The 23,144-nt window shown below is 36.1% G+C and overlaps 1 long non-coding RNA gene across 5 annotated transcripts in view; it reads left to right on the plus strand.

The window, feature by feature from the left end:
- LOC131838875 (uncharacterized) overlaps positions 1–23,144 on the plus strand; it is a 92,201-nt gene that overhangs the window by 56,213 nt on the left and 12,844 nt on the right. For all 5 annotated transcript variants that reach the window (XR_009356730.1, XR_009356726.1, XR_009356729.1 and 2 more), the window contains one exon: positions 12,603–12,792. This is a non-coding gene — a long non-coding RNA (uncharacterized LOC131838875). The remainder of the gene's footprint in view (positions 1–12,602; positions 12,793–23,144) is intronic.

A 23,144-nucleotide genomic window follows, 5' to 3' on the forward strand; every position in this document is an offset into this window, starting at 1 on the left:
GTGGGGGGCTACCTATACAGCTCCCTCCTTTAAGTAGATTCTTTGGGAGGAAAATAATTTTGAATATTACTCTTAGTTCTCTCCATGCCTATTGATATGATTATGAATTTTGAACACCTTCTTCTTCTACAGTTGTCTTTTCTTTGAGGAGACCCATTCCTTCTCTAACTTCAAAGATCAGTAAAAATGAGCATACAATTTCAAGAGATCACAAACTCCTTCAGCTTGCCTCTCTGGAACCAGGGATGTTTCCTCAAACAATGCCCAAGTGTCATTTTATCACATACAGAAAAGCAGAAGCCATTGGAATTAGCTTGTTACTTTGCAACCGTGGAAGTTCAACAGAGAAAATCTGAAACTGGCCCTCACATACAGAGGACAGAAAGACCGTTGAAAGAGGCAGGCCACTCTAGATTGGTAGGTGGCCGTTTTAATAAGCAAGGAAACTTACACATGAGGATGGTCTTCTTGGCTTCAGAACAAGCAGATTTCCGCACCCGCCCACCAAACCCATGAAAGTTTATATAGGCCTTAAGGGCTCAGTCTGGAGGGTCTCAGCAACACTTTCTCACAGCTGTGTTCTTCACGTGGCTCCTATCTCGAGAACAGTGGGCAGAGCATACACCTCAAGGACAAGGGAAGGGGTAAGTAGCCTCTGATTGCTGGAGTTCAGCTCAGAGGTCAATCAGACATCATGTCCTCTGATGACCTCCTCCAGCAGGGCTGGGTCAAGCAACTGGAGCATCTACCGAGAGCTTTCAGATCGTTCATATTTCTGGAGTAATTTCTCTGACTCCTATAAGGAGACTGCCATGGTATTTTCAGGCTAGCTTCATTACAATATTATAATCTGCTCTTCCAAAAATATTTCTTTCATTTTCTTTATTTTTTTTTTTGCCATTCTATATAACTGTTTTATTTATTTATTTATTTTTAAATTTTTAATAATTTTTTTTTATTTTTTATAAACATATATTTTTATCCCCAGGGGTACAGGTCTTTGAATCGCCAGGTTTACACACTTCACAGCACTCACCAAAGCACATACCCTCCCCAATGTCCATAATCCCACCCTCATTCTCCCAACCCCTCTCCCCCCAGCAACCCTCAGTTTGTTTTGGGAGATTAAAAGTCACTTACGGTTTGTCTCCCAATCCCATCTTGTTTCATTTAATCTTCTCCTACCCCCTTAAGCCCCCATGTTGCATCACCACTTCCTCATATCAGGGAGATCATATGATAGTTGTCTTTCTCTGCTTGACTTATTTCACTAAGCATGATACACTCTAGTTCCATCCACGTTGTCGCAAATGGCAAGATTTCATTTCTTTTGATGGCTGCATAGTATTCCATTGTGTATATATACCACATCTTCTTGATCCATTCATCTGTTGATGGACATCTAGGTTCTCTCCATAGTTTGGCTATTGTGGACATTGCTGCTATAAACATTTGGGTGCACGTGCCCCTTCGGATCTCTACGTTTGTATCTTTAGGGTAAATACCCAGTAGTGCTATTACTGGGTCATAGGGCAGTTCTATTTTCAACATTTTAAGGAACCTCCATGTTGTTTTACAGAGGATGCACCAGCTTGCATTCCCACCAACAGTGTAGGAGGGTTCCCCTTTCTCTGCATCCTCATCAGCATCTGTCATTTCCTGACTTGTTAATTTTAGCCATTCTGACTTGTGTGAGGTGATATCTCATTGTGGTTTTGATTTGTATTTCCCTGATGCCAAGTAATATGGAGCACTTTTTCATGTGTCTGTGTTGGATGAAGGACCTCAATGTGAGAAAGGAATCCATCAAAATCCTTGAGGAGAACACAGGCAGCAACCTCTTTGACCGCAGCCGCAGCAACATCTTCCTAGGAACATCGCCAAAGGCAAGGGAAGCAAGGGCAAAAATGAACTATTGGGATTTTATCAAGATCAAAAGCTTTTGCACAGCAAAGGAAACAGTTAACAAAACCAAAAGACAACTGACAGAATGGGAGAAGATATTTGCAAACGACATATCAGATAAAGGGCTAGTGTCCAAAATCTATAAAGAACTTATCAAACTCAACATCCAAAGAACAAATAATCCAATAAAGAAATGGGCAGAAAACATGAACAGACATTTCTGCAAAGAAGACATCCAGATGGCCAACAGACACATGAAAAAGTGCTCTTTCATTTTCTTAATGGTACATTGGACCCCAAAAGACATCGTGGGTCTTTCTGTTTGATTATTTATGTGTATGGTTTTTTTGGAAACATCAATGCAGACGGGGAAAATGACAATAATGAAGATCATCTCATCTCAGAGTTCATTAAGCCTGTTAAAATTTTCCCAGTTGACACTTTCTTCTCTTGCCTGTGTGACAAAACTGACATTTTGGGGGTACCTGGGTGGCAGTTGGTTAAGCCACAGCCTTCAACTCAGGTCATGATCTCGATGTCCTGGGATCCAGCCAAGTTGAACCCCAGGTCGGGCCCTGCACTCAGTGGGAAGTCTCCTCCCTCTCCCTCTGCCCCCACCCACTCATGTTCTCGCTCTCTCAAATAAATAAACAAAATCTTAAAAAAAAAAAAAAAAAGAAGAAGAAGAAGAAGAAATTGACATTTTTATTGTTACTGTTTAAAAGGATATATAGTATCAGGTGAGAGAAGTCTCAAAGTAAATATAATTGAGACAGTGCCACCACCCTTTTCCCCCACCTGTCTTCATAGTACTGGATCAGGAAGCATTTTATAGGCAGTTATGTTTGCTTTTTGGTGCTGTCACTTTTGTTTCGTTTTGTTTGTTTTTGCGGGGGAGGGGTAGAGGGTGAGGGAAAGAGAAAATCTTAAGCAGGCTCCATGCCTAGCATGGATATGCAGGACTCAGTCTCATGACCCTGAGATCATGACCTGAGCAGAAATCAAAACCAGACACTTAACCAACTAAGCCACCCACGTGCCCCTATTGCTCACTTTGTGTAAAAGTTGCCATTATGTTCAACTGCAAATGTGAAATGATAAATCCTTTAAATGGGAATTGAACCTCACAGTAAGGCATCATTTTCTGTAGTGAACTTGGTAAACATAATGGTTGTGAATTTGACTCACCAAATAATGGTGAGTTAGGAAGTTGAGGGATGTGGACAGATGGAGAAAAAAATGGATAACAGATCAACACAGTTCTAGCACAAATATAGACGTGCCAATAATTTGAGCCTCATTTAACTTAATTTTTTTCTAAAGTTTTGGGTACTTAGTGGAGTTAGAGAAAAATCATCTTAGGAATCATCTAGAGCAACATGAGTGAACTCTGAAGAATTATACCAAGTGAAATAAATGAGTCACAAAGAGACAAATACTGTATTATTCTACTTGAATTCTACTTGAATGAGGTACCTGAGTAATCAAATTCATAGAGGCAAAAGGTCTGGTGGTTGCCAGAGACTGTTGCAAAGGGGATATGGAGTTGTTTAATGGGTACAGAGCTTCAGTTGGGAAAGATGAAAAAGTTTTGGAGTTGGATGATTATGGTGGTTGTAAAATAATGTGAATAGACTTAATGCTGCAGAACTGTACACTTCATTTTTTGGAGAACTGTATACTTTAAAATGACAAAACTTATGTCTACTTTACCACAGTAAAAAAAAAAAAAAAGTCACCTGCAGAAAGATGGCAGAGGAAGAGATTGATTAGGATAATAAAATTGAAATAAATGTGAAAAATGAAACGTGTGTGTGTATTACCAAATTTCCTTATCATAAAATCTTTAGTCTTAAAATGTGTAGAAAAATCTCAGCAAAAGAGTGCCCCCATGTGGACCTCTGTGAGGTGGCAAAATGTATAATGAATAAGCCTGATGTCCCTCCTAAACACTTTTGAATTATACATTCTATTTTTTTTAAGATTTTATTTATTTATTTGACAGATAGAGATCACAAGTAGGCAGAGAGAGAGGAGGAAGCAGGTTCCCTGCTGAGCAGAGAACCCAACTCGGGGCTCGATCCCAGGACCCTGGGATCATGACCTGAGCCAAAGGCAGAGGCTTTAACCCACTGAGCCACCCAGGTGCCCCTGAATTGGTTCTTGTGTGTAACCCCACACTTAAATTCCTTGAGAACAGAAGAACTCAAACACCTCCCCAGAGTTTCTTCAAAAATGAAAGACCAAAATAAGGATGTTAATATATTTTGGAGAGATTCTTTCACTCGATGTCTTTCTTGATAGGCAATTGACAATTAAATTTCTTGAAAGTTTTAACGGTTGAAGCTCAATGACTCTTATGCTAATTGCAACTTAAGGTATTTAAATTCATACCGGGTTTCTGGAAGAAGTTCTTTAAAAGAAAAAAATATTTTGAATGTCTTTTGGGGGGTATGCTTTTGAAGATTAACTTTATTTCATTCATTACAGCATTTGGGTCTGTTTTTCAGCAGAAATGACTTTGTTGTTGTTACTGACATCTACTTTTGTTTATAATAGTAGGAAACTGGAGGAAATAAATATCCCTTTCATTATCACAAAATGGTAAAATGTCCTTCCTCAGTAGATATTTTTATTTAACACTTTAAGTTTTGTTTTGTTTTTTATGTCGTCATAAAAAATATATTATGATGACATATATATATATATATTTTTTTTTAACCTAGAGAATTCTAACAATCTCATTTGATGGCCAAAGAACATGCTAAATAAGTTTCTCAAGGTCGTTGAAAGAATGAGTGGGAAAGCAAGATTAAAATTCTGGGTACTGATGTCTTACACTAATCTTAGCTGATTACCAATGCTGTTGCTCTAAAAATGTATATTCTGAAGTAGAGGCAATTTTTTCCTTGAGGTTTTTCAAGGTGATTCTATGATTTTGTTGGGGGGGGGGAATAACTTATAGGATTTGATTTTTTAAAAATTGTAAACAGAGGTTCCTAACAACAAATATCTTAATTTGAAGAAGACAATAGAATGATTAATTGCACCTACTGGCCCCTTTCACTTGACCTATTAAAGGTTAGAGTTTTTCAGAAATCTCATTAGAAACACTTTCTATACTTAGGCTTCTCTTTCCTTAGAATCTAGAGCCTGAACCAGTCTAGTACTCATGAAGTAACTTTAAGTAACTTAAGCAATTTGTAGTTATCCATCCGAAGATTTGGAGACCATTTGTTATAAATTCATGTTATCATTATAAATCTCTTTAATAGTCTAGTATCATTTTCAATTCTAACTATGTGGGGATTTTTAAAACTTCTTCTTTTGCAATGATTTTTAGATTTACAGAAAATCCCAAAGGTAATATAGAGATTCTCCATATACCTTTCACCTAGTTTCCCCTTATGTTACCATCTTACACTAACATGTTATATGTGTCAATATTTAGAAACTAATATTGATACATTTATTAACTAAACTCCAAAATGTATTCCATCTTCTAACGTTTTTCCCTACCCCAGACTCCCTTCCAGGAAATCACATTCCATTTAGTCATCATGTCTCTTTAGTCTCCTCTGATCTGTGACACTTTCCCAGACTTCCCCGTTTCTCATGACCCTAACAGTTTCGAGGAATATGAATTTTGTAAGTTGTGCCCATATGTGGTTTTGTCTGATGTTTTTCTGATGACTAGAGTGGAGGTTTTGTATAGATAACTATCCTTTTCATCACATCATATCAGAGGTGCATAATATGATTACTAATGTGACCTCAGTCACTAGGTTAAAATAGTGCTTGCCATGTTTTCCACATGAAGTTGCTGTTTTTTCTATTTTTTGTTTTCACTCTTCCTTGGAAGGGGATCACTAAGTCCAGCCCATACTGAAGGTGGAAGAGGATTAGAAAATTAAGCCCCCCCTTCTGGAGGGGGAGAGGAAGTATCTGCACATGTTATTTGGAATTTTCCATAAGGAAGATGTATCTCTTCTCCCCCATCTGTTTGTTTATTCAGTGATTTCTTTATATCAGTATGGACCTGTGTATATTTTATGCTTTGTATTATAATCCAATACTACTTTATTTTGCAGCCCAAGCCATTCCAGGTTTGGCCACTGACATCTCTTTTTTATTCCTGTGACCTTTTCACATGCCCCCATTCTTTTGTTTTCTTAAGCACTTCCTTACTTTTTGGTATTGCAAGATGCTCCAGGTTCCTCTAATATTTACCTTGACCCAGCCCTAAAATCAACTATTTTCCCAAAAAGCTCCTAATGCTATTATTGGCAAATGGTATTTAGAGACCAAGATCTGCACCCTTGGTGTGCTATAGCTACTGGCATCACTGTTTTTAAGTCCTCTTAACAGGAAACATGTATGTATATTGACCTATGTATACACATATATCTATAATTATTTCTGTATCTCTCTAGCTATAGATAGATGCTTCATGGATGGATGGATGGATGGATGGATAAGTAGGTAGGTAGACAGTTAGATAGGAATTCATACTGAAGTCTCTGACACCAATCCAGTACAAAAGGATTTATTCTAGTCCTCTGTGTGATTTTTTTAAATCTTGAACTTTACCTCCTCTTATTAGCTGATTATTTTGTAACTTATAGTAATTTATATTACTAAATAAAGTTCCCTACTAAGCCACTGCCAGTGTCCTTTGGTGACATAATCATGTTGCTATATCATTCTCTATAAGTCAAGTAAAAGCTTTTTGACCTATGTAGCAGACACTGCTTATTGTCTACCTAATATTTATTCATCTTGTCTTTGTTCCTTAAATTGTAGAGGTAGCACCAATTAAAAAATTCTCCTTCCCAGATGGTCATTAAGCTAGAGTTGCTCCTATGTAATTTAGAATTATGATACACAAAAGCGGCTCCTAGGTAGAACATGCAAGAAAGCTATTGTTTTCCCAATAAAATACATTTTTGTTCTTCATTCTACTCTCTTCCTCCTGAGACATGCACATGACATCTGGAGGTGGAACAGCCACGTTGTGGTCAATAGGATAAAAGCCATACAGTAAAGATTGAAGAGCTGGGAGATAGGAGATGGTCTGATGAGTTATTTTGCAACTGCACCAACTCTACAGTGACTACCTCCAGAATTCTTGTTACATGGGGGAAGTGAGCTCATACTAGGTAAGCTACTGCAATCTGTTATGTAAAGTTGAACATAGTCTTAATTGATACAACCCATGTGGAAGAATAGAACAGTAATTTCTTCATAAGTGGAATGGTCTGATATTGTGATTATATGTGCTATGAAATACCAGCCAGTGCTGGTTTGTTATATCATATTTGGGTGTTGAAATGCATATTCCAGTTTCAAGGGTTAGTATACAAAGACTTTAAAGGAATTCATATCATCAGTTCACAGTCATCAAGTTTCAGGATTAAACAAAGTCCCATCTATACATAGCATGTAAAGGAATAAGTTTTAGAAAAACAATTTTCAGATCATCATATCATAAAAGATTGATTTTTTCAGGATGTGATTTAATATATTAAGACAGAGCCCAAAGATTTTTGTGGTGGGAGGAAGAGATACAGAGTAAGGATTAGGGGAACTCCAGGAGTGTCAAATGGAAAAATAGGCAGTTTGAAAAAATCATATCTGAACTGTGATGACTTTTGATCAATATATTCAATTTTCTTTAAAAGTTAATACTGATGATGGTAATAATAGATGTTTTCCACATTCCAGGCAAAATGCTAATCACTATAAAAGTATTATAACATTTATTTACCACAATAATACTTTGCAATAGCTACTCAGTATCTGCATTTTAAAAATGAGGAAACTCAAATATGAAAGTACAAGCTCACAAATCTAATTGGTGCTTAGTATTCAAAAACAAGTGTGTCTGATTCCAGGTTCTATATCCCTACCCACCTCATTGAACTGTTTCCTTGCTAAATAACATTAAAGGAAATTATAGTGTCCCTATTTTATCAAATAACACTTTACAAAAGGTGTTTTTTAAAAGTTAAGTACTACTGTTATACTCTTAGTGAAAAATGGAAAGATGTTTTTCCACCTACTGATTGGCATAAGACAAATTGCTAAATCACATAAATTTCTAGATAAATATAACAACTGAAACTTTTTTAAATTTTATTTGATTTGATTTGCAGGAGTTTATGACCTTAGGTCATTGCAGTATCACTAAAAAATCTTTTCTCAATCAAAACATTAAAAATAAAGTATATTTGTTTCACATAAATTATTTGCAAGAGGAGTATGTATAGTTGTCCTGCACTACTCATATCTGAACTATTTTGAATCATGCTAAAAATGACAGGCAGCGTCACTGTCACTTTGATTTAGGAAATGTCAGATATCTGTGAGCTTCATTGACATGCATGAAGTGTGACTTACGAAAGGTTTTAGGAAGACTTTTGTCTATACATGATAAGTGCATATGAGTGTAATCTTAGAAATGATTGTTTGTTTAATAAATTAGAAAGTAGAAATATCTACCAGAACAAGAAGAAATAACTTCTAACTTTTACAGTATTATCTTTTTAGTAGACATAGTGCTTTTTTTGCTCTATTTAAAACAGTCACACTACCTATAAAAAATAAGCATGGACATCTCCAACTACTCCCTTTATGAAATTAAAGATTCTTGTGAACAGCTTATGGCATCCCTAATACAGCTGCCCAGAACTGAATAAATGGTCTCAAATGGCAGTTCCCAAATATCAACAGTCATAGCAACAAAACCTCATATCTGGAAGAAGCATCCGTAATTCAATTCTAACATCAATAAATAGTGTCAGAAACCCTTATTGATTAAAGAAATAAGTGTATCTTTTTTAAATAAAAGACTTCTGTATTTATTTACTTATTTATTTAAAGTGACCTCTAAAAATCAGTATCATTGCAGTAGTAGCCCCTGATGACGACCATTGCTGGACAATATAGGTGTTTTATATATAGCCCAGGTGACCTGTGGGATCTCCAGTCCCCCTAATGTCTAAATCAAATTTCCTCCATCATTCCATTCCATGCCTGGGTCAGTATAAAACTTTTCTCCAATTTTCTGGAAATTACCTAGGTCTAACATTTTCTTGGTCCTTCTGGCTTCTAACGTTTTGCTCTTTGAGTTAGCTTAGCTGATGAATAACCTTTCCACCTGATAATACCATTTCTATTATAGGTCATGTTAACCCAGATATGAAACACAGTCATTTATTATAGTGCCACAAAATAAGAAAAAATAATAAAATATATATGTATGTGATATAACTTACTAAATTTGGGAAAGTGAGAGGAGTAGGAGGGACTTTAAAGGAAGATCATCTTATATCTAATAATAAACATCCTAGTTATTAAAGATATGTCAGGCATCTTATCCACTGCTGGGGATTTTTCACTGCTACTTCATTGCAAAAAAAAAAAAAAAAAAAAAATTTAAAAACCTGGCTTCATGTGATCCATTTGGCTCCTTTCTCATCTTCTCACTTCTGTCTCATCTCTTCCCTGCCCTCCCCTTCCTGAATTGCTACTGGATCCTCCAAATTCAGCAAGAAATAATTAATTTTATCTTCCCCTGAGTACCCTGAAAGACAGAGCATGTATAAAGCTGTGTTGTTTTTATCAAGAAGTCAAATTCCAGGGAAGCAAGAAGGAGATAAAAAGAAAAATGAAGCAGGGAGAGAAGAAAGGAAAACATAAAGGGGTTCATTACTGACCTGGTTGTAGTCTTAGTAGGACGCACAACTGAAGTATCACAGGACGTGTAGACTTTCTACATCTCCAAATAGCCAGGGGATGGCAGGGGCAAATATATCCGCAAGATTCCTTCCATTGCCTGTCTCTCAATATCAGTTTCCTTCTGATGGGGCATTATGTTCTGGGCACTTGTGGTGTTAAACCTCAATATTCTTAATCAGATACATGTGTAACAATATTACTCATCTCATGAGATGACTTTACCACCTTCCTCGGAAGGAAATGGAAGCTTTTACAAATTCCTTCACCCAATTTTCAAGTTTATCTGCATCCCTTGTAATCAACAACAGGGTCTGGCAGAAGTAGGTAAACAATAAATATTTTTAAAATAAATACACACCACTTTTACCTCACCCGTCATGTAAAATGAAGAAATGGAAGGGGCCACCTCTCTCTTTATATCACCAATCTTCCCCTCCTTACTGATGGGCATTCAAATATGATCTAGTGTCTAGTGTCTCTCTGTTTTGTTTTTTTTTAACTCCCTTCAGCTTTACACCCACCCTCCCCCAGCTGTATAGTAGTATAAATGTCCTATAATTTATTTATCCATTCTACTATTGGTCATTTGAACTGTTTCCAGTTCTTTGCTATTAGTGATTCTACAAATATACGTGTGCATGTTTTTTTAATATGTGTGTGCACACACACATATATATGTATACATATATATGTATATATATGGGTGTGTTTATATGCACATATGATTTTTTTCAGGAGAGGAATTATTGTCAACTCTACTACATAATGCTAAATTATGGTCCAAATTGGTTCTACCCTTTACGCATCTGCCAGCCATGTGTAAGGGTTACCATAGCTCCACATCATCATGAGTTGATATTCCCAGATTTTTTAGTTTTTGCAAATCAAATGGATGTGAAATCAAATTGATTGCATCATACTTTGGCTATAATTATCTTTATCTTGATTATTAATGAAGTTGACCGTTTTTCATGTTTATAGGGCATTCTTTCTTCTGTGAGGAACTTGCTCAAGTATTTTGTTCATTTTTCTCTTGAGTTCTTTATCTTTTTAGTATTGGTTTGCAGTTCTTTATATATTCTAAATATTAACATGTTTTAATTAGATTTGCTGTAATATCTTTTAATTGCGATTGGTTTTCACTTTCTGTATACTGTCCTTTGATACAAAGAAGCCTTATTTCTAATGTAATTGAATTAATTAATCTTGTCCTTTATAATTGGAGCATTTTGATTCTTGTTTGAGAAACCTGTGCCTTGAGATCATAAGGATATTTTCATAGATTGTTTATAAAAGTATTACAGAATTCTCTAACCCATCTATAATTAATTTGTGCATGTGGTAAGCAGTTTCCAGGACCACCTCCCAAAATCTCTGCCTGTTTTCATACCCTTGTGTGTTATCTCCCAACATTGAATAAGGCTAACCTGGATAATAAATAGGATGCACAGAAATGATGGTATTTGCAGGCACCTGGGTGGCTCAGTCCATTAAGCATCTCCCTTTGGCTCAGGTCATGATCCCGGGGATTGAGCCCCATGTCCTGCTCCCTGATCAGCAGGGAGTCTGCTTATCCCTCCTCCTCTGCTCCTACCCCCTGCTCTCTCTCTCTATCAAATGAATAGTATTTTTTAAAAGAAATGATGGTATTTGATTTCTGTGCCTAGATAATAAAAGCAATTGCTGTTTCCATTTTGCTCTCTCCCTCTTGTAGCACTAACTATGGGAGAAGCCAGGTGCCATCTCGTGAGAACACTCGAATAGCCCTATAAAGTAGTCCATGTAGTTAGAAACTGACCTCCCTGGCCAAGAGTCAGTGGGAAACTCGTTGATAATAGCCATGCAGACAATCGACCTAGAAGCAGATTCTCCTGTCTCAGCCATGTTTTCAGAAAACTATAACACAAGACTAACATTTGGACTGGAACCTCATGAGAGACTCTGTGGCAGAATTACCAAATAAGCTGCTCCTGAATTTCTGACCTATACAAACTGTGTGAAATCAATACTTATTATGGTTTGGAGCCCTACATTGGGGGCTTCTTTGTAACACAGTAATAGACAATTAGTACATCATTTATGTAAGGTAGCGTTTCGTTTTCAATATTTTTCATTTGCATAAAGAGTTATTCCAACAATTTGTTTTGAAAGGTCTTTCTATCTATAGTTATCTGCAAGAGTAACTCTGTCATAAATAAAGTTTCAATTATACATGGATCTGACTCCTTTTTCTATTTCATTGGTCAATTTGTTTATCCTTGAGTTAATTTTTCATTAATTACCAGAAATAAATGGATGAACATCCACAATTTATTTTTGAAGGAACAACTATGCCCGCCTATAACATATATTTCAGATATCATTCTACTTAGCTATTCAATGTTCCCGTAGGGACTTTTCCTCCACAATAAGAAGCACTGATATTTCTGATTATTACCTCAGTAGGCCAGTGATAGAGGAATATAAGATCTAAAGGAAGAGCTTCAAAGTGGTGGAACACACTATCTTATATCAACATGTCTTTTCCTTTTCTTCTTTATAACATTTGCCCTGTGTAAGGGACTGTCTTGCTACGTATATTCAGCTCAACTTACTGTACATCATTGAGGCCTTCACAAAACTTTTCATGCATAAGGATAATACAGTTATATCTTTTTCTAAAGTTGTTTTATTGATGTTTTTGTTGTTGTTTTCTCTTGTTTGCTATAAAGATTAATCTCTTGTTCAATGGAAAATAGAGCCAAGAAAGAATCTCTCCAAAATATATTAACATCCTTATTTTGGTCTCTGATTTTGAATTAACTCTGGGAAGGTGTTTGAGTTCTTTTTCCTTGTGCATGGAAGTTATAAATATCTTCAAATGCTCAACCCTAGACCTCTCTTTGCATTGATGTTTTAAGTCTCTTAAGTACCACATCAACTTAATAACTTTTTTTGTTCTTTTTTCAAAATCTTAGGAAGAAACTACATGTTGGAACTAAACCGACAATATGTGTTTCTCTCTGCGGATCAGCACAATTTCATAAAAACTACAATGATTCAAGCAGATGTTCATCATGGAACTGCCAGCAAAAGGCTGAGAATCACAAAGATAAATTCTAGTCCAGTATTTGGAAATCTCCCGATCATACTCAAGCATCTTTTGAAGTAGGTATCAGATTGTTTTTAAGTACTTTAGAGCTTTTAAAATTTCATTTAAAAAACACTTTTGAAATCTGCACCACTATTCCTGGAAATATATCTTAGATGGACTTGAATGGAGCCAGAGAATAGATATGGATCTTTATTTTGTCTTTTAGTGGCTCACTTATAGGGAAACATACAGGGCTTCTCCTGTTCTTGCCATAGCTTATATATTTTTTTTAAGATTTTCTTTATTTATTTGAGAGACAGAAAGAGAACACAAGCAGAGGGAGTGGCAGACAGAGGGAGCAGCACACTCCCCACTGAGCAGGGAGCCCAACAGAGGGCTTGATCCCAAGACCCCGAGATCATGAGCTGAGCCAAAGTCGGAGGCTTAACCAACTAACCCACCCAAGCCCCCAACCATAGCTTTTATCTTACCACCTATCTTTAAATCCTCTTCCCATCATGTGCAACTTAACAGCATACCCTAAAATATGTCTTGCTATTTCATACCTTTGTGACTTTGCTTAAATTATCTTCTCTCCCTAGAATGCTCTCCTCAACCCCCACTGCCAAAATCTACCAGGCAAAAATACATACGTTTTCAGATTGAGCCCATCACCTCCTAGATAACCTCCTCTGACTGCCATTCATCTCCCACAGGCAGAATAACTTACTATCCTTGGTACTCCGTCTTTCTACTCTACACTTTACTACATGCTTCCAAAACACTCCATTGGCTCATTTGAATTTGTGATTCTCACTCAGCAATCATAAATTGTTTGGAGGCAATTTGTATTGCTTATCTTTGAATTACGAGTACCTAGCTGTACCTAACTCAAAGTATGGTCTTGGTGAATTTATTATAAAGAAATGAATGCATGAATGGATGAATGAGTGAATGAATGGATGGATGATTTCCTGTATCTGCCTCAGGGATTTAATATTTGATTAGTAAAGGTTTTAAATTTTATCCTCCTATATTTTGAGATTTAGAATTGTGTTAAATGAATTCAGTTACACATATTAGATATTACTTTGTCCTTTTCATTTGTCCCTAGTAAATATCAGATAAATAATCTCTATAAAGTTTAAGGAACCATATTGTAATATATTGTAACATAGAAAACTCATATCTAAATCATCATAGTGCAGACACTTTGTTTCCAATGTTTGACATAATGCTGGAGAAAAACTTAAAGAATCTTGAAAAGAAGGAATATTTAAATAAAGACACTATTATAATGTACCATTTATATGCTTATAATTATACTGTGTTCTTTAAATATTTTACCACCTCTTATTTAATATTCACAACAAGCCTATAAGATTTGTTGATATTTTCTTCATGTGCAGATTAAGAAATTGAATCCCAAAGAGATTAAATTAATTTCCGAAAGTCACAAGTGACTTTGACTCTGGTCTTTTGTTTTTTCCTTTTCCTTTTTCTTTTTTTACTATGGTAAGTATACTTAACACAAGATCTACCCTTTTAAAAAAATTTTAAGTGTACAGTATAATATGGTTAACTATAGGCACAAAGTTATAGAGTAGATTTATAGAACTTAATCACCTGTCACACATGGAACTTTATAGCAGTTGAGTAGCAACTACCCATTTCCCCCTGCTCCTAGACTCCAGGAATACCATTCTGTTCTTCACATTGATTATTTCAGATACTTCATGTAAGTGGAATCATGCAGTATTTGTCCTACTGAAAGCCTATGCTATAATTTACTACTCTTTGAAAAATAACAATGATAAATAAATAACATTTATAACAATAACTATATTTCCAAAAAAATCAGTTAAAAAGAGTGGCATAGTTTTACTTATCACCACAATCTCATTAAAATGTTTGAATTATTGGGAACCATCAAGTTCTTGCTGATAGACAGCCATTTTCCAAAATTTAGTGCTTCCTTCAAAATCAAAGCTAACCATTGCCAGCGAATATTTTAGCTGTTTTCTCTGAAGTAGCAAACTTACTTTGTTCATTTTCAAGAAAATATTTGCCAAGTCTGAATATAGTTTGCCTATCAGTGTTCTTTGAATGATGTTCTGTTCAGTAAAAAAAAGGTGGCAAGTTTAACTAGCAACTTGCACAAATGTTTTTCTTCTAGACAACCATCATACTTTCATAAACAGCAAAAGAGCTTTATGTGCACTTCCCATTTCATAATACAGAATTATTAACAAAAGTGTTCTCTAGAGGGGTGCCTAGGTGGCTCAGTTGGTTAAGGATCTGCCTTCAGCTAAGGTCATGATTCCAGGGTCCTAGGATCAAACCCCATGTTGGGCTCCCTGCTCAGTAGAGAGCTTGTTTCTCCCTTTCCTCCCCACTCATGCTCTCTCTCTCTCCCTATTTCTCTCTCTCTCTCTCAAATAAATAAATAAAATTTTTTAAAAATGTACTCTAGGTTTGATATTTAATAAGAGTAATGTCTACTACTTCATCAAGGATATACTTAAGTGAAGGAGCCTATTTATTTGTTTTATATTAATATTTATTTATTTATTTATTTGACAGAGAGAGAGACAGTGAGAGAGAGAGAGCACAAGGAGGGCAAGCCAGAGAGGGAGAGGGAGAAGCAGGCTCTCCATTGAGCAGGAGGCCTGATGCAGGGCTCCATCTCAGGACCCTGGTATCATGACCTGAGCTGAAGGCAGATGCTTAATGACTGAGCCACCTGGGTACCCCTTTACTTTTTTTTTTTTTTTTTTTAATGTGAGTTTGTGGTTGTGGGGCATGCAGTGGCTACTTGTAGAGTCTGGTGCCACTGTTTTGATTCATGCAAAGGGGCCAGTATGTTCCTTCTTACTGCCTTTGCACCATCAGTACAGAAGTCAATACAGTGAAAAAGACAAACAATATCTTATTTTCCATTAAAATAATTTTGACTTCAGGGACCCCTGAAAGGTTCTTGATATTCCTCTGGGGTTCCTTAGACCACATACTGAGATCTACACTAGACCACTCACACAGTCCTCTACCCGCTGTTCTTTTATCTGTTCTCCACCTAACACTCTAAATCACATCACGTTACCCTTCTGTACACACCTTGCATGGATCTCATCGCACACAGCGTCATGTGGAATGTCCTCACCTCTCTATCTCATTTGCTATCATTTTCTCAGTGGCTCACCCTCCTCAAATCCACTGACCTTCTTGTTCTTGAAAGCTTTAAGCGTCCTCTTCCTCCATAGATCTTTGCACTCTCTAATCTTTCTGCACTGGACATTTTTTCTCAGCATTTTCATGACTCATTTTCTTTCTTCCTTTAGGTTTCTGCTTAAATATCCCCTTACAGAAAGGCCGTCCCTGACCGCAGTCTGTAACTGCCCCTGTCATCCTTTAAACCCTTAGCCTGCTTTACATTCCTTCTTGCCATTTACTTGTTCATTGTCTGACTCCCCGCCCCCCACACACTCAAATATCGGCTACCTGAAACCAGGGGATTTAATTTGGCTCACTATTTTGTTTGTTTTTTTTTGTTTTTGTTTTTGTTTTTTCATTGCAAACAGTGAGAAATGTTTGGATGAATCAATAAACTGCTTTTCTAATAGATGCACCAAGGTGAGTTATTAAAGCAAGAATATATTTGCCTCACAGAATTGTACTTAACATAGTGTTTCCTCAATAAAAACTCACAGATAGACTGCATCAAATTAACTTAGTGTATTTTTAAAGCACAGAATCCAGTCTCCATTCCCAAAGATTCTGATTCAGTCAGTCTAGAATGAAAAGAGAGATAACGGTATCTGAAGGTATTTCTGAAGAGCTGTCAGTTTTGGGGAGCCCCTTTCCTAAACCAACATGCCAGTGTCTGATATAAGGCATTAGTAGGTGCAAGATTTATATGAAAGGCAGCTAGGTAACCTGCTAAATCATCATTCAGATCATTCAGATTTCTAAGAATCATGATTATGAAGGTGGTCATAAAAACACACAACTGTATAAAAAGCCACATAAAAGAGAATGAAATAAATTTTCTATATTTACTTAAGTACAATGTCAGCATACAAAACTCAACTGTATTTCTATGCATTAGCAATGTTCTACCTGAAAATGGAATTAAGAAAGCAATTCCATTTTACAATAGCATCAAAAAGAATAAAATCCTTAAGAATAAATTTAGTAAGAGGAATGTAGGACTTGTATATACTGAAAACTACAAAATATAAATAAATGGAATGACATCCTGTGCTCATAGTTGGGAAGACTTAATATTGTTATGATGGCAGGGGGTACTCACACTGGCATATAGGTTCAATCCAATTCTTCTTCAAAACATCATCTGGCTTTTCTGCAAAAATTGATAAGCTAATCCTAAAATTCATGTAGAAATTTAAGAGACCCAGAAGAGCCAAAATAATTTTGTAAAAGAAGAGCAATGTTTTGAAAGAATAGCCTTTTCACAAATGATACTAGGATAGCAGGATATCCACACACAAAAGAATGAAGTTGATGTTTCCCTCACCATACACACACAAAACAATTCAAAATGGATTGTAGCCTACATTTATGTGTTAAAAGTATAAAACTCTTAGGAGAAAATAGAGGAGTCAATCTTCATGGCTTTGGGTTAGTCAAAGTCTTCTTAGGTATGACACCACAGCACAAATGACAAAAGAGAAAACTGACACATCAAATGGAATTCATCAAAATTAAATTATTTTTTGCCTTAAAGAATAACAACAAAAAGATGAAAAAACAACCCACAGAATGGGGGGGGGGGGATATTTGCAAATCATATACGGACAAAGAACTAGTCTTTCTATTTATGAACAACTATTACAATTCAATAACATAAATAATCCAATTTAAAACTCAACAAATGATAGCATTTCTCCAAAGAAAATAGGCAAATGCCCCATAAACATATTAAAAGATGCTCAAAATCATTAGCCATCAAATGTATATGAATCAAAATCATGTGGAGATGAATGATGATAATGACTAAAATAAAAAGACAGTAACAAGTGTCAGCAAAAATGCAGAGGAAGGAATTTGGTAGGAATTTAAAATGGTGCAGCCACTGGGGCGCCTGGGTGGCTCAGTGGGTTAAAACCTTGGCCTTCAGCTCAGGTCATGATCCCAAGAGTCCTGGGATCAAGCCCTGCATCGTGCTCTCTGCTCAGCAGGGAGCCTGCTTCCTCCTCTCTCTGCCTGCCTCTCTGCCTACTTGTGATCTCTGTCTGCGAAATAAATAGATAAAATATTTTTTAAGATAAATAAATAAAATGGTGCAGCCACTTTGGAAAACAATCTGGCATTCCACAAAAGGTTAAACATAAAATTATCAGCAATTCCACTTCTAGGAAAAATGCCTCCCCCAACGAAAACATATATCCATGCAAAAACATGGACATTAATACTCACAGCAGCATTATTCGCAATACCCAAAGAGTAGAAACAACCCAAATGTCCATTATCAGATTAATGGATAAATAAAATGTGATATATCCACAAATGGGATATTATTTGGCAACAAAAAGAAACGAAGTACTGGGCGCCTGGGTGGCTCAGTGGGTTAGGCTGCTGCCTTCAGCTCAGGTCATGATCTCAGGGTCCTGGGATCGAGTCCCGCATCGGGCTCTCTGCTGAGCAGAGAGCCTGCTTCCCTCTCTCTCTCTCTGCCTGCCTCTCCATCTACTTGTGATTTCTCTCTGTCAAATAAATAAAATCTTTAAAAAAAAAAAGAAAGAAACGAAGTACTGATACATGCTATAATGTAGATGAAACTTGAAAACATTATGCTAAGTGAAAGAAGCCAATCAGGCCATGTGTTATATGATCTCATTTGTAAGAAATACCCATGATAGAGCTATAAAAATTGAAAGTAAATCAAGGATTGCCTATGGTAAGTGGGGGATTAGAGGAATGGAGAGTAATTGCTGATGAGTCTGTCCTTACCCAAATTTCTTTGGGTCTGTTATGGCAACCTAAATGGACTAAAACAAACCCCATAGCTCAAATATTCGGTTTCTAAATCCTAAATGTGTCAAATGTGTACTCTTGCCAACCATGTTACCTTCCAAGATAACAAGGAGAGGAAGCTTCCAAGGAGAGGGATCAGCTTTTTGGTGAATGCCTGTGTTTCCTTTCATATTTTCCTTGATTAATTTATGAAAAATTACATTCTTCTTAAGTCATAGTTCTCATTAGCTATGGGGCCTTGTGGGCAGAATTTTAAAAATATATTTTCCTAAAGCACACCAACAGAGGGTAATAGAGGTGGGTAGGGACATTCATTCTTATCTGACCTTTCTCTGATGTGCTTGCCTACTGTTTAACACTCAACTGCCCTTTCATTGCAACATCGAAGTTTCTAATTCACTATCCATATTATATTTTTACAATAAAGAAATTGTCCAACCTACATAATATTAAATTATATAGCAAATGACGTTTTTATTGTGGTAAAATATACATAACATAAATTGATCATTTTAACCATTTTTAAATGTACAGTTCAATGCCATTAAATGCATTCACATGATTAGGAAATCGTGATAGCAGATGACTTTTATATAAATAATTCAATGGAAAATTCAAACATATAATCAAATCTACAAAGTACCTTTTATTATTAAAGTAAAAATTCAAACATATAATCAAATCTACAAAATACCTTTTATTATTAAAGTAAAATCATACCTCCAATAAAGGACGCTATCATAAGGCTTCAGATGAACTAGTAACCCTGTTAATAAATATGTGGCACTTATTTGTGGAACTACATTTAAAATATATTTATACTTGTAATTTCCTTTTACAACCCAAAGATTTCCTATTGAAAATAAATTCATTGATGCATCATGAGACAGACTGCATATTAAGTATATTAAATGTCAGGCTTGTTATTCTAGTTTCATTTGGAAAACAAACTCTTCCATAAGGCGTGGACAGATGTTGATAAGCTGTAGCAGAGATGTTCTCAGCTGTAGCAGAGAATATATTTTCATTAAGTAAGAATGACAGTGTTTTTTTTTTTTAATGGGTAAGATTATTAATAGCTCTTTGGAAGTATTAGACAGAAGTTGTTACAAGATATTTTAAGATATTTTAACATCCACTATGTTTTCTTATTGTGGTGCCAGCTGCTCCTGTTTCTTCTTTCTTGACATCAAACTCCAACATCATGTCTATCTGACCATAGCAGACAGGGCAAACATAGCCATGCACTTGACTAAGAGAATTACCCAGTTAAGCTCAAATTTCTTCAGTTTGTCCTCTCCCTTCATGTCATTCCTTCTTTAAGCCTGGTCTTTTGTCCTCCTTAGGGACTGGCTATCAATCATTTTCTCTTCAGCGGCTTTATCTTCAAATTTTGTAGGTTCTCTCCCCCCGATATTTTCATGCTTTGAAAATATAAAAATCAAAAATCAAAATTCTTTTTCTTACCTCTCCTAGGTCCACCCTGCTAATATTTAAGATCTCTACTACACTTCACAGCCTGACTTCTTTACAGGGGACTGACATCCCATCTTCACTTTCTCACCATGATTCCCTCTTTCATCTAGTAGAATGTGGCTTCTACTGAAATTGCCCATGCTGAGACAACGAAGGCCAATGGATACATCTTGTTTTCTTACTTGACCTCTCTCTGCTTGTGATGATTTTATGGATTTTTACTCTTGAATCTTTCCTGCAGCAGCCTATGTGACACTCTGCTCTCTGAGTTCTCCGTGTTTCTCAGTCCTCTTCACTTTCTCTCATGGACTTTTCTTTCCCTGTCCTCTTCTCAATTGTTGATGTTTCCTGTTCCAACTCCTTACTAAACTCTATAAGTGGATAGCACATCTCAAACTCAGTTCAAAATTCAGTTCTGTATTTTCTCTCCAATCCTCCACTCCTTAGATGTTTTCTTATCTCAGTGAAAGTCACCACCATTCACCCAGTTGTTCAAGTCTGAGCACCACCCTTGACTTCTTTTCCTTCACTCCTACACAGCATCAGCTACCGGTCCCATCAAGTTCTCTCCCTACACTGTTTATGATGAGCCTCCCTCATCATGCTGTGCCTTATGTTCAGAGCTTGTTTACTGCACTAGCATCCAACCAGTTGCCCAGTCACTCACTTAGAATCTCCATACTGCTCCAGAGTCATCTCTTTAGTTTTAAAATCTGATCATGTCACATCTTCACTCAAAAAATCCATCAGTTCTTCTCAGGGCACCTGGGTGGTTCACTGTCGGAGGCAGGCCCCTGACCAGGGCGGCCTCTGCCATTAAAAGATGGCGCCTGGCTAGTTGCCAGGATAGGATTGCCACGTGAGACTAAGAGGAATGCCCAAAAGAGGAAGTAAACAGCATTGGTTGTTAGCAAAGTTGTTCCTTTAAGTGTACAGCCTGATTCGCTCCCTCCTGTACCCTGCTCGCTGATTGGTCATGTAAACATATATAAGTGTGTAGACTTGCGGAAATAAAGAGAGAGAAGATACATCTGAACTGGGGCTTCTTGTTGTCCTTGCGTGTCAAGGGCGATAGTTCACATGTTGGGTATCTGCCTTCAGAGCAGGTCAGTGATCTCTAGGTCCTGGCATTGAGCCCCATCTCAGACCCCCAGCTCAGCAAGGAGTCTGCTTCTCTCTCTCCCTCTGCCTCTCCGCCTGCTTGTGCTCCCTCTGTCTTTTTCTCTCAAATAAATAAAATCTTTAAAAAATAATTCCATCATAATAAAAATTTTAAAAAATCCATCAATGCCTCTCAAAATAGAGTTTAAACTTGCCTCACGATTCTCATGCTGTTTCCCACTTTCCACTATATCCTCCACTCCAATCATCCCGAATAATCACCTTTCACCCCAGCCAAATGGAATTAATTAGATTTCCTTCAATATATAATGCAGTTTTCCTTTTCTTAAAATACTTTTCTCACTTTTCCTTTATCCATTAAAAATAAGTTAGGGTACCACTATCCACAAGAAGGGTTCTTTGTTCTTACCCCCACCTCCCCAGGCATACCCTCAGGCCAACTTTTAAACTCCTATTTGCTCACATAAACCTGACTTTACATACCTCTTTCTAACTCAGTTTATATCAGAGTAAATTGTAATCCCAGATTTATTTCTATTTCCTCTACTAATCTGTCAAATCTTGAGGGAAAGGAATATACTTCACTTTCCTCTGTGATCCTAGAACTAAGCACAGTATTTGGATATAGTAGTGAGCAAGATAAATTTGTTGAATTAATGAATAAAGAAGTGAACTGAATCAACTAAACTTGTTTTGCCTTAAATATATGTCCATTATTATAACATAATAATAATTATTAATAATAATATTAATAATTATTCACTACTGTATGCCAGGACTTATAACCATGTCCTGCCCATAGAAGGAGTCAAAAACTGGCTGTTGACCAACTACTTAACTATTTATGCCCAATCACATAGTCTCTATATGTGACTGGCTGAGGATATAATATGAACATAAATTTTATTACATATGCATTCTTGGTTTAGTCTTTCTGGGAATATGAAGACATCGAGAGTAGACAGCATGTAAGAATACGTTCAGTGGGTTTCAGAGGTTTAGGTTCAATTATTACTTAGGTTTATTATTCAATTCAATTATATTAGGTTTAATTATTAATAATAATAATAGTTTTTATTATAACATAAAAACTCAGAGTTACTGTCCTCCTACTTGAAATGCTCCTTCATAAATCAAACCTACTAAATACTGGGGTTTGACTTTGGTTAATTCTTAGGCAGGAAGGCTTGGTGTACTACAGAAGTCATTTCATTATATTTTAGACAGTTTCATTTTCTCCATTTTTGCAATCTGTCATGTATGTATGCTCTGAGGAAAAAAAATATTTGAGCTTGATTTAACATTCAGTTGGTTAAATATTTGTATGGACTTGAGTATAAAAACCACTGGCCACCACAATACCTTGATCTAAGTAATGGAACAAAGGGACAAGAGACTTTCAGAAAAGTTGATTACACTATCATGACACGGGGTTCCTGTCAGCAGCTCTCAGGCAAAAACCAAATGCTATGGTTGGTTTATTTGTTTGCTTCTTTTTTCCTTGCCTCCAGTGCCTGACAATGCTAAGAGTAAGAGCTGATTATTTTATTTTATATTTATGTAGTAATTTACATTTTAAAGGACTCATTTGTTGATATGTTAATTTTATTTAAACTTCCTGAAACTTCAATGGTTCTAATAAACAAAAGTGTAGATTCATTTTGCTCTAAAAATTAAAATTCTATTTTGTCTAAATTTTTTTGTCTGAATATTTTTAAAGAAAATTTCCGTGGTGTTTCAGTTTTTTTTTTTTTTTAATTTTAGAAAATGGCCTATCTCTTGTTTTATAATGCCTTTAAATGAGCTTTAAATTATTTACTTTCTATTTAAAGTT

Source organism: Mustela lutreola, chromosome 8 (assembly GCF_030435805.1).
Source record: "Mustela lutreola isolate mMusLut2 chromosome 8, mMusLut2.pri, whole genome shotgun sequence".
In the NCBI taxonomy this organism is placed as follows: domain Eukaryota; kingdom Metazoa; phylum Chordata; class Mammalia; order Carnivora; family Mustelidae; genus Mustela; species Mustela lutreola.